Raw genomic sequence first — 15,163 nt, 5'->3', positions numbered from 1 at the left:
TCCTGGCAGAGAACTGAGTCCTCAGCCAGGATCTGAGCTCCCAGAATTCAGACGGAGAGACAAGAAGCTTGGGAAAACCCTAGAACTTCAAGACCCTGAAGGACTGAATCATAAAACGGGAAAACTTTGTTTTCTGGTTCTTCTCCGTGCCCCCCCCCCCCGGATATTTCAGTGATACACGTTCATAATTTAAAAACTTGAGTCATTTGGAGAAGTATCAAGAAGGAAGTAAAAAAAATCACCAGAACGCCCATCAGTCAGAAAGAAAGCCTGCTAATACGTCAGTGACCACTCCTCCAGACCTCCCTCTATGCCTCTACACAGCCATAAATAACTATTTTCTATTTTACGTAAGTGGGATCATACTAAACCTGATACAGCAAAATTCCATCAACTGGGGGGCTTACAAACAACAGAAACGGATTTCTCACTGCTCTGGAGGCTGGAAGGTCCGAGATCAAGGTTCCGGGCAAATTCTGCGTCCGGGGAAGGCCAGCTTCCGGCTCACAGACGCATCCCCACGTGGCAGGAGGGTGACCGAGCTCTCCGGGGTCCCTCTCCTAAGGCACAAATCCCATTCAGGAGGTCTCCACCCTGGTGACCTGATCCCCTCCCAGAGGCCTCCCCTTCCAGTACCTTCCCACGATGGAATAGGTTTCAGCATAGGAATGTGGAGAGACACAGATATTCAGTCTGTAGCAATGTGTTTTGTTCCTTTTTCACTTAACACTGGGACATGAACATTTTCTGCGCCAACACCTACAAAGCCGTGTTGTCATTTTTAGGGACCGTACAGTCTCCGATCCCATGGACGAGGTCACCCCGGCATGCCGTCCCGGAGATCCCATCAGGTACCCGGCAGAGAACGGAGCTGACCTTGTGTTCCCTGATGACCAACTGCTCTGTTGAAGTCCCCGACCCCGCTTCCGTCCTGTCTTCCTGTAAGACGGAGACACTCACAGTAACTTCCCACTCGGGGGAAGTGGGGCGTGGGATGGGTCTGGTTTGCTTTTGTGTCTGCGAGAGGTGCTTAAACCAGTGCTTGAATCACAGTAAGTTTAAATCGTTACGTGATTAGCCTCTCCCCTCCATAGGGACGTTTAGGTCGTTCCGGACTTCTCCGTGTTCTACGTCTTTATGCAAAGTAGTAAGCGTTGACTTTATGCCTTTCGTCCACTCGTAACATTGTGTCTTCGGATAAATTCGTGGATTAGTTTGGCGGATCGCTCAGCACATAAGGACTCCGTTGCTTATCTGTTTTCAGACTGCGTTCTGGAAACACTGTGCTAACTGCCATTTTCATCAACAGCGAGACACAACGCCTGTTTCCCCCAAGCCCGCACTGGCACCGAACTTTCTCAGTATCTTCAAATTTGCAGTCTAGTGGGGAAAAGCTTCGCTTTCTGAGTGTCTTCTCGGCGGCAGGACGGCTCTTTTGTTCTGTCTTTTGGATATTAGCGTTTCCTGTTGCCTGCGTCTCTGTTATTCCCTGTTCTAACAGGAAGGTAATATTTTGTAATGATCGTAAGAGACCTTTGTGAACTTTCTACCTTCAAATGTTTCTGTAATATCAGGGGCACCAGACAAAATACTGGACATCCAGTTAAACTTGACTCCGATAAACAAGGAATGGGACACACTTATACTAAAAACATTATTCGTTGTCTACCTGAAATTCGAATTTGACGGGTGTTTGTATTTTCATTGGCTGAACTTAGCAATCTCATGTCATACACACAGTGAATTTTTTTTTCAGTTTGTCACTTTTTAACTCTGCTCGTGTTTCTTTTTTAAATAAAGACATTTGTTCGTGTATTTTATAATCCCAATGACCCTATTGCTGTTCTCCTTCACGGTCTCGTGACATACTGCGAGAGCGTCTCACGATCCCAGCTTTGTGACAAAAACTTACATGTTCGTCCTACTACTTTTTGGCTTCACTTTTTTGCATTCGCTCTTCGATGGATTTGGGAATTTATTTTGCCCTAGAGAGCCGGGTAGAAAATCAGCCCCTGCTAATCACCATCTAGTTAGGTTTTTTTGGGGAAATCATGTTTTTTGACAAATTCAACCATTCCATCTGCTCGAAGGGTCCCCACAAACACCACTGCTGAATTTGGTCTCTTCTCCCTTCTGCACTGAACTCGTGTCGGGCCGGGAACAGGCTGTTTTCATCACCGCTGCTTTGGGAGAACGTGCGGGCGGCAGAGGGCTGGCACAGATGCTGGCTCTGGAGGCAAGATGCCCACCTCGGGCCCCTGACCCTCCACGCTGGCCGCGTGACTTCCCCTGTGACCTTTACCCTCGGGGCCTGCACTTCCTTACCTGAAAGTGAGAGCAAGACGAGGACCGCCACGTAGGGCTTCCGGGCACCTCTGGCAGGCATGCGTGTGCTCGCGCTGGAGCAGTGAGCACCGAGGGGCTCTGTGTTACGTATTTATCCGTCCATGCCTGGTGCTCTCCCACGATCTCATCCAGCCGGGCTGGTTTCCCTCCTACTCTCAGCAGCCTTCCCCCCGCCTGTCGTCTACACTTCCCCGGAGACCTAGAATCATCACCGCAAGTCGGAGAAAACTCTACTTGGAATCTGAAGGAGATTGGGCCGAACGCAGCAGGCCCACGTGACACGGTGATGACGTTCACTTCTCCTGGGCCAAGAGTAAGGACTGTGTCCTGATAGACTCAAGTCTCCTCTGGTCCCCTGCGAGGAGCAGGTGCTTTGTCTTGCAGACTAGACCGTACTCCCTCCCCCGCTCGCATTCCAGGGACGGCGGGATCCTCGCGCTCCTTTTCCAACCGGCTGGTGAGCCCCCGGGCTGGCATGTTCCCCTGACAGCCGGCCAGTTCCTCGGAAAGGCTACTGTTTCCATCTGCACTTTGGATTTTCCAGCCGAACCGTCCCATGCAAATACGGATCGTTTTCCCTGCTTTCCAATTTTAAAAAAGGCAAAAAGGGGGGGGGGGAGTTTGGCTTTGCAAAGGCAGAATCTGAGATTTTCACACCGTTTTTCTTCTCTTGTCTAATCGCATTGACCGGACTTCGCGAACCGGCCCGGTCTCCTCCCAACTTCGATGGAAACGTTCATCTCGCTCTTAAGCATAATGCAGGGGGACGCTGCGAGAGGCACCCGCGCCCCCGCCGAGCGAACCCCCCAAGGCAGCGCGTTGGAGGAGCCCTGAGAGCGCCGCACCTGCCAGGGACCCGCCGCCCGCCCCCCGCCGCGGGCCGCCCCCTCCCCGCGCCCTCGCCTGGACGCCCCCCACCCGGGCGGGAGCCCGCCGCCCCTCCCCGCGCCTCCCGACCCCCGACCCCCGCCCCCCACCCGCCGCCTGCCGCCCCCTCGCCTCGACGCCCCCTCCCCGGCGGGAGCCCTCCGCCCCCTCCGCGCGCCCCCGTCCGCGCCCCCCGTCCGCGCCCCCCCGCCCGCCGCCGGCCACCGGCTCCCGCGCCCCCTCCCCGCGCGCCGGCGCCCCGCCCCCACCCTCCCCCGGCGCCCCCGCGGGCGAAGTTTCGCCCTGCGTTTCCGCTTGAACCGCATCCAGCTGCCTCGCCTTTAAAACGCCGGGGCGGCCGCGACTCCGCTCGCAGCCCCTGTGGGCGGCCGGGCCGGGCTCGCCGGCTCCTCCGGGCGCTGACTCAGCCGCCGCCGCCCGCCGCCCCCCGGAGCCGGGCCCGGACTGCGCCCCGCGCCCCGCGCCCCCGCCCCGCAGCCAGCCCCGCCGGCCCGGGACCCGCGAGCGCACGGGACGGCCTCGCCAGGTAAGGAGCGCGGGGCTCCCCGGGACCCGCCGCGAGCCGGGCCGTCCCCGCCGGGCCCCGCAGCCAGCCCGCCGGCCGCGAGCGCGGGTCCGCCCGCCGGGGTCCGGCCGCCGCCGCCGCCGCCGCTGCCCGGGACCCCTCGCGCGGCCTCTGCGCCCGGGACGCGCCGCGGTCGGCGGGCAGGGCGGCCCCGGGGCGCGGAGGCGGTGGAGCCGCGGGCGCCGGGGAGGCTGCGGGCTCGGGGCTCCGGAGTCGGGAGCTCGCGCTGCGCCGGGGCGCGCCCCCCACCCCCGGGCCGAGCCCCCCACCCCCACCCCCGGGCCGAGCCGCCCCTTCCTCCGCACCCGGCCTCGGCCGCCGTCCCGGGGTGGGGGGCGGGAGGGGGTGTGCGTGGGGCGGGATCGAAGTTCCAGACGCCTTCGCGTCGAGTTCCGTGTCCCTGCTCGGGGCTGACAGTCGCAGCCAACAGACAGTTCTCAGTGTGGCTGATGAAGGTCACAACCGATGCAACTTCGGGGAAAAGTTCTGTCGGTGGCGGCTTTTCTGAAATGTCAGGTCTCAGTCGGATTTTGTCGGATTTTGTCCTCATCTACGGCGAAAAGCCCAAGGCCATCTCTGGGATCTTTCCCGGGATCCGTGTGCGCAATGCCTCGGGGAGGGGTTTTGGGGAATGTATTATGGAACCGAATTCCATGAGAGACTCTCTGCTGCCCACTGGGAAAGTTCTGGAAGGGAAAGGCTGTCAGGAAGGACCAAAGGGACGCACCTTCTCCCTAGATTCTCAGTAAGGTGACGGTGTGGCTTCGGACCCAGAGATCAGCCCCCCATGCAGGCCTGGCCGGGAAAGGTTCTGCTCCCACCCAGGTCAGCGCCTTCCTTGTGTGGGTCTCCCTGAGCCTCCCCAGAGCCCAGCAGAGGACCAGAGTATCTGCCTTGGCTCGGCCATGCAGTTGTACTCTTTTATGTCACCTCTGCGTCCGGGGGCAGGGACTACGCCCAGGGCCTGGGGGGCTCAAGTCCCCTGCGTATCCTTCTGCCTCCTGAAGGCAGAGCAACTGCACAAACCTGACGGGTGGCCCTTGCCAGCCTGCAGAAAGACATCATAAAGCCACACATCCGAGCCTGTGAGATGTGACTTACAAACTGGATTCGGGGCCGGGTTCTGTGCTGGGGCGACTCCGCAGAAGACCCGCTTCGAGGACCCACTAGGAGGGAGGCTGTCCGAGCAAACGCTCATCTCTGGGAACCTGCTCTGAAACCCGGAGCTTCACATGTGTCCCTAAGAGAAATCGAGGGTCAGCTGTTCATTTCTGGAGCGTAATCTTTGCATGAATGTGCTCTTGTCCTGAACAATTAATTCCCAATCATTTTTTTCTGGCCGTATTTATTATTGATGAGCAATATGCAGGCAAGGAATGCATGAGGTATAATGGGTCTCTGAAGTCAAATGAATTTGGAAGATTGTAGCAACTTCTGGCCGTTACATATTTAAAGTATAAATTTACATTGAGCAAGGTCATGGTGAAATAAAAGCCTTTTTTTTTTTCAATAGGAAGAACCTTAATGGGCCTGGAAAAAAAAAAAGTAACTTGTCTGGATGTTCAGTGACTGCTTGTAAGTCGTGATGTAGAGAAAGGCTCATCTTTCCTGTTTGTTTCCTTCCTGGGCTAATGAGAGAGGCAGCCATTCCGAGTACACTGACTTGCTAGTTAATCTTTCTCCAACAAATATTTACACAACCAGATTGCACTATCATAGCACAGAGTGAAAGGCTGTTGTCCTATGGTGGTTTGTGCACAGTATCTTTGAAATTCAACCGTGCTGCCATGATTGAAGTGGAAAATAAACTGATAGCGAGGAAAGTGTCCTTAAATTCTCCTGTCCGGCCACGCTAGAAAGAACAGTGTTTATAAAATTGACAAGGTTCCAAGACTCCGAGGCTAATGCTTCCAATAAGCTCTGGATTGAAGGAAGACCATAATGGCTCTGAATGTTGGCGTCGAAGGCTCTGGAACGGGTCCATGTCAATGAATTGTTTAGATCACTGAGGTTCACATGGGAACGTTAGAAGTGACATTTTCAACTATTTCAATGGTTTGGGGAGAAAATATTCCTCAAGTGCATTACGTGTTCCTACAATCAGAGAGCTGGCTCACGGGCATCTAGACATTTCCTGATGACTCAGGGTCGGCCCCGGCTCTGCGCTCCGTTCCCCAGGGTCCGCAGGGAAGGATTCCTGAGCTCAGCACTTGCTCCCGGCTCTGCCTTGGTTGGGTGACCGTGAGCAAGTTGCCTCTAGAGCGTCAGTGTCTCCTCTGTAAAGCCCAGGAGGTCCGGTTTCCCCGTAGGCTGAGCGCTGTGGCGATGCTGCCGACCTCCCGGGGCCGCACTTCTTACTGTTGCTTTCCTGGGAACAGAGAAGCAAGGCGACTTGCCCAAGGCCGGCTCAGGGTAGGGGAGCTGGTATTCCTGACGGAGCTCCTGGGATTGTGAAGTCCGGGTCCTTCTCGCCTGTGCTGCACCTGTCTGGGGAGGCTGCCTGGGGGAGGACATCCCTGACCGAGAGTCCGCACTCAACACCACCGAGTGCGTTTGCCTGGAGCCGTGATTACCAGTTGTGCTTGGGAGGGTGATGCGTACAGAGGCTGCAGGCAGGGTCCCTCTCTGATTGTCTCTATCATGGCTGGTCGGTGCACGGAAGCTTCTAATTCCTTCTGAGACTCAGACTTCCCGTTTGTAAACTTAGAACCCGTTTGCCTTCTTTGCCGTGCCGTGGTGGGAAACATGGCTGAGGACATAGCACATAGCAGGTGTTTTATAAAAGCAGTCCCGTGAGCCGTCCCTTCCGCAGTCTGCCCCGTCTTGGCCGTGGACATCAGAGCTCAGGGCAGAGTCCTCTGCATGCTCTTGAACATGTGCCCCAATGGCTGGACATTTCTGGACGGGTCCTTGCTGTGCCCCCAAGATCAAGGATGTTTCAAGCCCTTCCAGGCAGAGCCCCCTCAGGGAACTTATTTCAAGGGAAACCTAGAAGGACACTGTCCTCGCAGGGAAGAGATGAGGTTGGGATTCCTAATCCCAGCATCGCCCAGAACAGCTCTTGCTTCTTGCTTACGGTCCAGTCTGAAAACAGAACACATGCCTCCCCGGCCCTCTCTTCGGGGGCCCACACCATCACCTTGACCTTCAAGTTTTTACCATCCTGATGGCAAGGACAGGCGCAGACGGAGGGAGGAAGGACCCGGTGCGTTCCTACTTAGACTAGAGCTCCTTCCACTTTCCGGCTGAAAACCACTAAAGACCCCTAAAGGAATGTGGTTTATAGGGCTACACTCTATTTTTATGTTCAACGTTTAAAAAAAAATTTATTTTTTAATTAAAAATGTGTTTTGTTCTACTCCATAATTTATCTTTGCTTAATATAAAGCAAGGCAGCCCAGGGACGCCTGGGTGGCTCAGTGGGTTAAACATCCAACTCTTGATTTGGCCCAGGTCAGGATTTCAGGGTTGTGAGAGGGAGCCCGGCGTCCGGGTCTGTGTTGGGTGTGGAGCTCGCTTAAGGCTCTCTCTTCCTCTGCCCCTCCCCAACCAGTGAGGGAAGGGAGGGAAGCAGGGAGGGAGCGAGGGAGAGAAGCCCATTACCCCTCTGAGAGGCAGTGCCCTTGACCCCTGGGCCACACTGCTGCCTGCTCAGTGTATGCGTGCCCCAGGCAGGGAGGCCAACCCCTTGGCCATCTGTCTTTCTTCTGAAAGATCCGACTCCTTGTCCCTTGGCCCCATGGGACTCATGGACCCCCCAAATGGCATTTCGTCCATGTCCTTGGGATGGTGTGATGGCAGAGGTCCCCGGGCTCCCCCGGAGACTGCAGCCGGCTCAGAAAGACGGGGCGTCGTGCCGCCACTCCTGCGACCCAGGCCCGGGGCAGTGGGGACTGGACCGCAGTTCTTTCCATGGGCGTAAATCGTGTCGTGCTCGGGCGCCCACAGTGAGCTGACCAGAGGTCGCGGTCACGATGACATCTGTTTGCCGTCCGGCGGTTGGCACTGTTGGCCAGGAAGTGGCCCGGGGACTGTTCGGCCTTTAAACCGTGCCCAGTGCGCTCGGGCTCCCCTGACTTCTCCTTGGTGTGGGTGGGGCTCCCTGTGTTCTAGAAGACGGCAGATTGATGGCACACATCTGTCACGCCTCCTTCCCTTGCCCGGAACAGCCTCTGCTCATCAATCATGACGTTCTCTCCCACGGAGCCGGGATGGGGCCTCAGGATCTTTCTCAACGATTGCCTGGAGTTGGCTTGTGACATGGCTTTGAGTTGGGACTGTGGACCATGAGACGGTGCGGGGACAGGTGCCGGCCCCCTCACCTTTCCCCTTGGCCCCTCCGATAGCCATTGACGACGGTGTAGCTTCGACAACCGGGACACCATATTAGCTTCCGGGCCCGCCCTAGCCCCGCACCCCAGCCTGGGAGGCTGACGCACAGGGACGGACCCGGTGACGGCACTGGCAGCTACACGTCCAGGATCGAGGGGTGGGCAGAGCCGGTTTCTTCTGAGGCCCCCTCCTCGGTCTCTCCTCCCCTGTCCTCACACGGGCCCTCCTCGGTGCCCGTCTGCGCCCGCCTCTCTTCTCATAGGGACCCCAGTCGGCCATACAGGGTTAGGGCTCGCCCGTCTGACTTCATGTTACCCTAATCACCTCTTTAAAAGACCCTTCTCCCGGGGGTGCCTCGGGGGTGGGGGGGCTCTGTCGGTGAAGCGTCTGACTCTTGATCTCAGCTCAGGTCTCCGTCTTAGGGTGGTGAGTTCAAGCCGTGTGTCGGGCTCTAGGCTGGACGTGGGGCCGACTTAAAAAAAAAAACAAAAAAAACCAAACAGTAAAAGACCAGGCCCATTTGGAGAGTGTGTTCTCCAGCATAGCTGCGCTCTGAGGTATGGGGTGGGGTTGAGCACCCCAGTACAGGGGGCGGGGGGACACCCTTAAGTCCGTGACAACGGCTGATGGAAAAGAACTTGAGCCTGGCCTGCTGGTTGCTGAGAGGGTGCGGTCCAGGCCGACACAGTAGTGAAGCCCTATGCCTGGGGACAGCCTGGGGACAGCTTGGGGACAGCCATAGTACCAGGTCCCTGGAAGGGACATCTATCAGTAGTTTGGCCCAGTAGTGTGGCCGTGCAGGTTCCAACATGACCGTCCTCTCCTCCTGGAACAGTCCGTTCCCTCTCCTATGAACGGATGCTTGAGAGACGCCCTTCAGGGGCCCGTGGGCTGGACAGATGGACATCTGGACTCAGCCCCCAGCATGTGACCCGGGTCCCGGGGCGGTCACAGCGAGGGTCCCCCTTCCATGCACCCCGGGTCAAAGGCTCCTGCATTCCTTCTTGGTGTCCACAGAAGAATAGAGAAACGTGGCCACCTTGGGCAGACTGAGATTTGAAAATCCTGCCTCTTCCCAGAGGCCACATCTGCGGCGGAGTAAGGCCATTGCTGTCCATTAGTGGGCACGCGCAGGGACAGCTGACTCTCCTAAAATTGTCTTTGTGCTCGACAACGAGTCTGATTTCGGAGAACGCTCCTGAGATGCGGGGTGTCTGCGTCCGTGTGGAGAGCGTGGATTTGCACAGTCTCACGGGCCAGGCTGCTGCCCAGAATCGACTTCCCTCTTCGTGCTGCCCTCCCACCCACCCCGGGACCACCGCCTTCGGAGCAGGTGTCCCCCACCTGCGACTCTGAGGAGAGAGCCTCTCGCTGCTCAGAACACAAAGGCGCCCCTCTTGGAGGCGTCTCAGAAGCAGAAGCGGTGGGAGATGAGGTCTTCCCACATGTGGAATGGGGCCGGGTGCTGGAAGGACGACAGTGACCTCAGCCGGCTGGAGCACAGATTACGGAAGCCTGGAGATGCTCCGCCAGGGGGCCACGAGGGCCTCTGCCTCCGCCACCGACAGTCACGGGACCCCCGAGAACCACCCCCCGGTGCTCCGAGCTCCGTGTTCTCCCAGGCGGACGCACGTCCGAGCGCTAACCCCCTAAACCGGGGGGAGAGCTCGCGGAGAATAGAGCCCGACCAGACGAGGCACCCTGAACGCGAGAGGCCAAGGTTGGGGAATCGCCAGTCCTGCTGGAGAGAGGAGCACAGCCGTCGCACTTACCGGGTTTAAAGGACGCCTCCCGGGCAGGCCCCGCCAGCAGGACCCCGACCCTCCGCGGCTCAGGAAGATGCACGTTAACCCCCCGCCCCCCTCCACGGGCCTCCCGGGACACGAGTAGTTCGTCAGTTTGCCACGAGAGTCACGACGCAGCGGCCAGAGCCTCGCCGTCCTGTCCGCGCCGGCCCTACGGCATCACGGAAGGACACACCGCGACCCTGGGGACGGAGAGAAACCCGCTTCTACGCGTGCTGCGACGGCATCGTTTAATGCTTCCTGCTTCCCCACCACAAGCCCGGGATCGCTCCATTTTCCGCCAGTGCAGCACGAGGTCCTCTCCGTCCACCTTTGATCTGTCGTGCGGTATTTTTGTCCCCTTTCTTGAGAGTGGACTTTGGAATTAGAGACAGGTTGCTCCTTTGGAGGACAAAGATTTTAAGAGCTTAATAGCCAAGGGCTTTGGATTCAGGGCAAGACGTGCTGGCCATCTAGGAAGAGTGTCCTCTTCCTAGCAAAATATTTTTCTAATGATTCAAGTTATAGATGGACTTTGTAGAAGTTTCAGGAAATTCTGAAAAATGTCGCAGAAGGAAACGTCTCCTGCCTCCGACCCCAGGCACGCAACAAACCCTTCCATGCTTCCCGCGGGTTCTCCCCGCGCTGGACCATTTCTGGGGGGGGCTGCCCAGCTGCTCGTCCTCCTCAGCGGACTCCGTGGGGATGAGACCCCGGGAATCGTGGTCGCGGGAACAGGGCAGGTCGCGGCCGGGGGCAGGGAGGGCGCCCAGGGCTTGGGACAGCGGGCAGGGCTGACGTGATGGGGGCCAGCAGGTGGCCTTTCAGGTAGAGCAGGTGCCAGAGGGGAATCAGGAAGAAGTCAAAGAGCCTCGGGTGGTTTTACACGCACTTGTGGCCTCCTCACCCCTCACCCCACCACATGTGCCGTCCCCGAGCCCGGCTGGAAGCTACGTTCCCCTCAGTGAATGAAATGGGGCTGGAAGCGATGCTTTTTCCTTCCACAGCCCAGGCTGGTCTCTCTGGGGACCCTCTGTGCCGCCCTTGAGCCTCTGTGCCCCGGGACAAAGCCCCACGGAGGCTCCGGGCTGAGCCCAGGCACCCTCCAGATTCAGAAGCAGTGAGAGTGGTTTTTGAATCAATCACAAGAGCCTGCCCACAAGCAGAGTGTATTTCCGTCTCGAGGGGAACACGAGATCCCACAGGCAGCGGGAGGCAGGCTGGGGTCAGAGCCTAGAAGGGCCTTGATGCCCAGGGCCCGCCCCACAGGTGCTCAGCCAGGCTCCTCCCGAAGAAGGGACAGACTCACAGCGGCTGAAGATAAGACTGTCTCGTCGCCGGACGGAGACCCGGCTCCAAACCCAGGTTCAGTTCCTTGATGTTGAAATCAATATCCTAGAGACGAGGGAGAAAGCTTTCTGTATTCACGGAGCTGGCCACCTGGGAAGATGGGGGACTGACGTCTCAAAGAACGTCCTCCTGTCCAGGCAGAGCCGTCAGGTTTCAAAGGGGCAGGTGTGGGAAGAGGGAGGGGGGCTGCGAGCAGGGGAAGCAGGTGCCCGGGCAGTTAGTCGTGTGCACGGGCACACGGGCCTGACCTTGCACGGACTTGCTGGCATCCGGGGCCGCTGTTTGGGAAAGTCTGGGCCTTCCCTGTCCAGGCCAGCGTCTGCAGATCTCCCAGAGAGCGGGTGGACCTACCGCAGACCAAGGCACTCAAGTCGGGGAGCAAGGAGTGCCCGAGCTTGCAGCCGTCCCCCTTCAGCCCGGCCGCAGTGCCGTCAGCATCTCCACGCTCTGCTCGGGACTCTGGGAGGCCAGGGCCCTCCTCATCGCCCCTGCTCTGCCCCCGGGGAAACGGAGCCACAGGTTAAGCCACCCTCCAGGCTGCCGGCGAGTCAACAGGATTTGGGCTGGGATTCCGAGCCCCGCTCTCCGCCCTGACCCTCTCTCCCTGTCCGAGGAGGCTGCTAGAATTCACCTGGCGTTGTGGGTCTGCAGGTGTAGGGCCTGATCATGTGAGGACCCAGGCCTCAGGGCTCCCAGACCAGCAGCAGCAGAGCACCTGCTGGGAACACAGCTCCCTTTCCTGGGGTCACCGTCACCCGTCCTGTGGAAGGCGGCGTCATTCAGTCTGTCCGACAGCCAGAACTGTGCGAAGTACCCTGTCCACCTGAGTGCCTCGGTGGGGGCCCTCCTGCCCTGACTCGGGGGGTCTACCGCAGCCCCCCCACGGGCGGCCTTCTCTCCTCCTGCAGTGGAGGTCTCTCTCTATGCCACACGTGCTCCAGGGAGATCGGGGTCTGGCTGTGCCCAGCCGGGAGGCGGCATCTGCCAGCCCAGTTCCCACGGCCCACCCTGAGCAGGCCGCCCCTCCTGCCGGCCGCATTTGTCGGGAATGATAAAAGGATGATCGTAACACCTGGGATTTCAACGCTCCCTTCACCAGGGTACCCCCGCCGTCCCGGGCACCCGCCTTTGCCCATAAATTCTCCAGACTCATCTGTTCCTTCGGTGGTTGGGCTCAGAGGAAAGAAAACGTTAGCAGAGCATGAGAAGACGGCGTAAAGTCCAGCAGAAAACAAGCCGAAGCTTCTAAGTACTCTAGACCGGGGAAGGCAGTTAATGACCGGGGGCTGGGGGCCCCTCTCGTCTCCCACACCCTCGGTGACGGGAATGGGACACCAGCCGGGACCTGTGGCAGGCTCTGCGCAAAGGCACCGAGAGGTGGCCAAGGGGCAGGGAGGGCGGGGCCCCGTGCACGGTGGTGGACGCCCCCGGGGCCCCACTGCCTCCTGCTCCCAGCAGGTGGGACGCGTCACGGGCCTGCAGACCCACGGCTCTGTCCACTTGTGTGGACACGTTCTTACGTGTTCCCTGCTCCACCTACGCCGTCCACCCCGAGAGAGGGGGGTCGCTGCCCCAGCACGGGAAGAGGCACAGAGACCCCCAGTGACTGGCGAGCTGAGCTCTGAGACTGGACGGCATCTTTCTGGCGCTCAGTCGGGAGGCTCTATGGACACGTGGGGGCAAGGGGAGACACTTCTGCACCAGGAATTTTGCGAGAAAGAAGGAAGATGATAATGGCAAACCGCCTGGGTCCTTCCGCTCGGCACTACCCGCCTTGCCTGAGAGAACAGCTCTGGCCTTGGGTCCTGGGCATGTGCCGCAGCCGCCGTCCCCCATCCCAGGGACTCTGCCAGGACAATGTGCCACCCACCCCCGAGTGGCTACGCAGGCCTCCTTTCAGGGCCCCTGGGCCGGCTCCAGAAAGCTTGCCGACACGACAGCGGGCACAGGGGATCGCCTGGCTGGTCACGTGTCTTGCTGCCATCCTTGGTCAGGTCTGACCTTGCATCCAGCAGGCCTGGCTTGCTCACCCGAGCCCCCAGCCACCGGCTGCAGAGGCCGCTCTCGAGGCTCCCGGGGCCCGGCCTCACTGCCGCGCTGATCCGTAGCCATCCGGGCGGCGAGGCCAGGGAGCAGGGCAGGTGCAGCCGGCACAGCCTCCTTCCTGAGGAGGGGGCGGTGGTGGAGGCAAATCCGAGGATTGGCAGGTGGGGGCGTGTGTCACGTGACCGCAGATTGGTGGGTCCAAGGCTCTTGACCTCCCCGTGTAGCCTGGAGACACGCGCTGGGACCGCACAATCAGCCATGAGCACAGGCAGGGCAGGTGACGGGGTGCGTGGGGAGGAACCGGGGGAACGACCCCCGTGACCATCGGGGCTGGGGCACTGGCCGCCGAGCCCACCGCACCCGCCAAGCAGAGAGGGCGGCACCGGGCTCCCGGCTCTCACTGCCTCGCGGGAGCAGAAATGCCCAGTTGCACCTAACGGCTGCCAGGGGCCAAGCTTGAAAAATTAAAACAAAATCAAACTGGAAGTCAGTCTCTAGGCCAAAGGGAACACACCTGCCCAAGGCTGCCGGAGGACCCTGCGTCGTGAGCTTCGGAGGAGACGCTGCCGCGGCATCACCGTGTGGTGGCCTGGGAGGCCTGCTGGGACCACAGTCCGCCCCAGGGGTTCTGGGGACGATGGACGAGCCAGAGGGGCCCTCCTGCCGGCCCCAGGCTGCCGGGACCTGAGACCGTCCTCCAGCTCTGACTTCTCCTCCAGGCTCACGGGAGACCCCGGCGGGCCCAGAGAGTTCCTTCGCAGGAGCCCCGGGTGCCCCCACATCCAAGCCCGAAGACAAGGAGTGCCGGACATCTCGGGGCCCCTTCCCACCTCCTGCTTCCCCGCAGAGGGGACAGGCCCTCCTCAGAGTGACCACGATGAGGTCAGAGCGCTCCGTCTGCCGGGGGTGGAGGGGGGGTGGGCTGGTGCCGAGGGGGGTGGGGTGCGCGCTGTGTCTCCCCCTGCGCAGGTCTGTTCGGCACCCCCCCCCCCGCCCCCAGACCATGAGCCAGGACGGAAGTCTGTCCTCACCGCGCACGTCTGCGAACACCCACGTCCACAGGCAGAGACGTGGAGGAAATGGGGGAGGGTCCCTGCCTTCACAGGGCGAAGAGGAGGGGGACACGGGCTCCCACGGGCTCCCAGCGGCTGAAGCCCGTCCGTGTTTGAGCACAGCACACGCTTGGCACCGAGGGTGACGACCCGACGGGGGGTCTTCAGATCAGAGGGGGTAACGTGGAACTTGACCTGAAGGATTTCCTAAGAGGAGTGGGCTCTCCGGGCAGAGGGTCTGTGTGAGCAGAGGCGTGGGAGTGGGAAAAACCCGAACTGTCTTCGGGAAACGGGGAGACAGGAGCCCAAGGTATGAGAAACGGAGGCGGAGGCAGGAAGGCGCGGGGAGGGGAGAAGCAGGGAAGGAGGGAGGGCAGGGAGGGAAGGGGAAGCAGGGAGGGGTGGGGAGGAGAAGAAAGAAGGAGGGGAGAGGCAGGAGGGAGGGGAGCAGAGGTTGACTCTTCTGCCCAGGGAACCCAGGGCCCTGGGGAGTCTCCTCTGAAAACAGGAATGCTTTCCCGCTAACTCCGCCCCCACCACCCCAAATCCACTCCTGCCCTAGAGCGAGGGGAGGGCTGGGGGATGGGGGGCGTGGGGGAAGCTTTCTCAGAAGCCCTCCCTGTGGGCTGCTCCCACCCAGGGCACTGGGGGGTGGGTGGGGAGCCCCCCCGCCCAGGGGCCGTGCTGCCCAGGGAGGACTGGTCTGCGCCCACCTGCCATCCTCACGTCCTCGCCTCGGTTGCTGTTTCTGAAGCAGGGGTGTGTGACTTCCTCCCAAGGCCTCGGCGAGGACGCGGTGA

The 15,163-nt window shown here is 59.9% G+C and overlaps 1 protein-coding gene across 2 annotated transcripts in view; it reads left to right on the top strand.

Moving 5' to 3' along the window:
* Positions 1-3,597: 3,597 nt before the first annotated feature.
* Positions 3,598-15,163, top strand: part of CTXND1 (cortexin domain containing 1) — a 46,993-nt gene continuing 35,427 nt past the window's right edge. For both annotated transcript variants that reach the window (XM_080807804.1, XM_080807803.1), the window contains exon 1: positions 3,598-3,760. The gene's annotated coding sequence lies outside the window, so the exon portion shown is untranslated. The remainder of the gene's footprint in view (positions 3,761-15,163) is intronic.

Source organism: Martes martes (genome assembly GCF_963455335.1).
Source record: "Martes martes genome assembly, chromosome: 7".
In the NCBI taxonomy this organism is placed as follows: domain Eukaryota; kingdom Metazoa; phylum Chordata; class Mammalia; order Carnivora; family Mustelidae; genus Martes; species Martes martes.
This window is presented reverse-complemented; position numbering and strand designations above follow the sequence as displayed.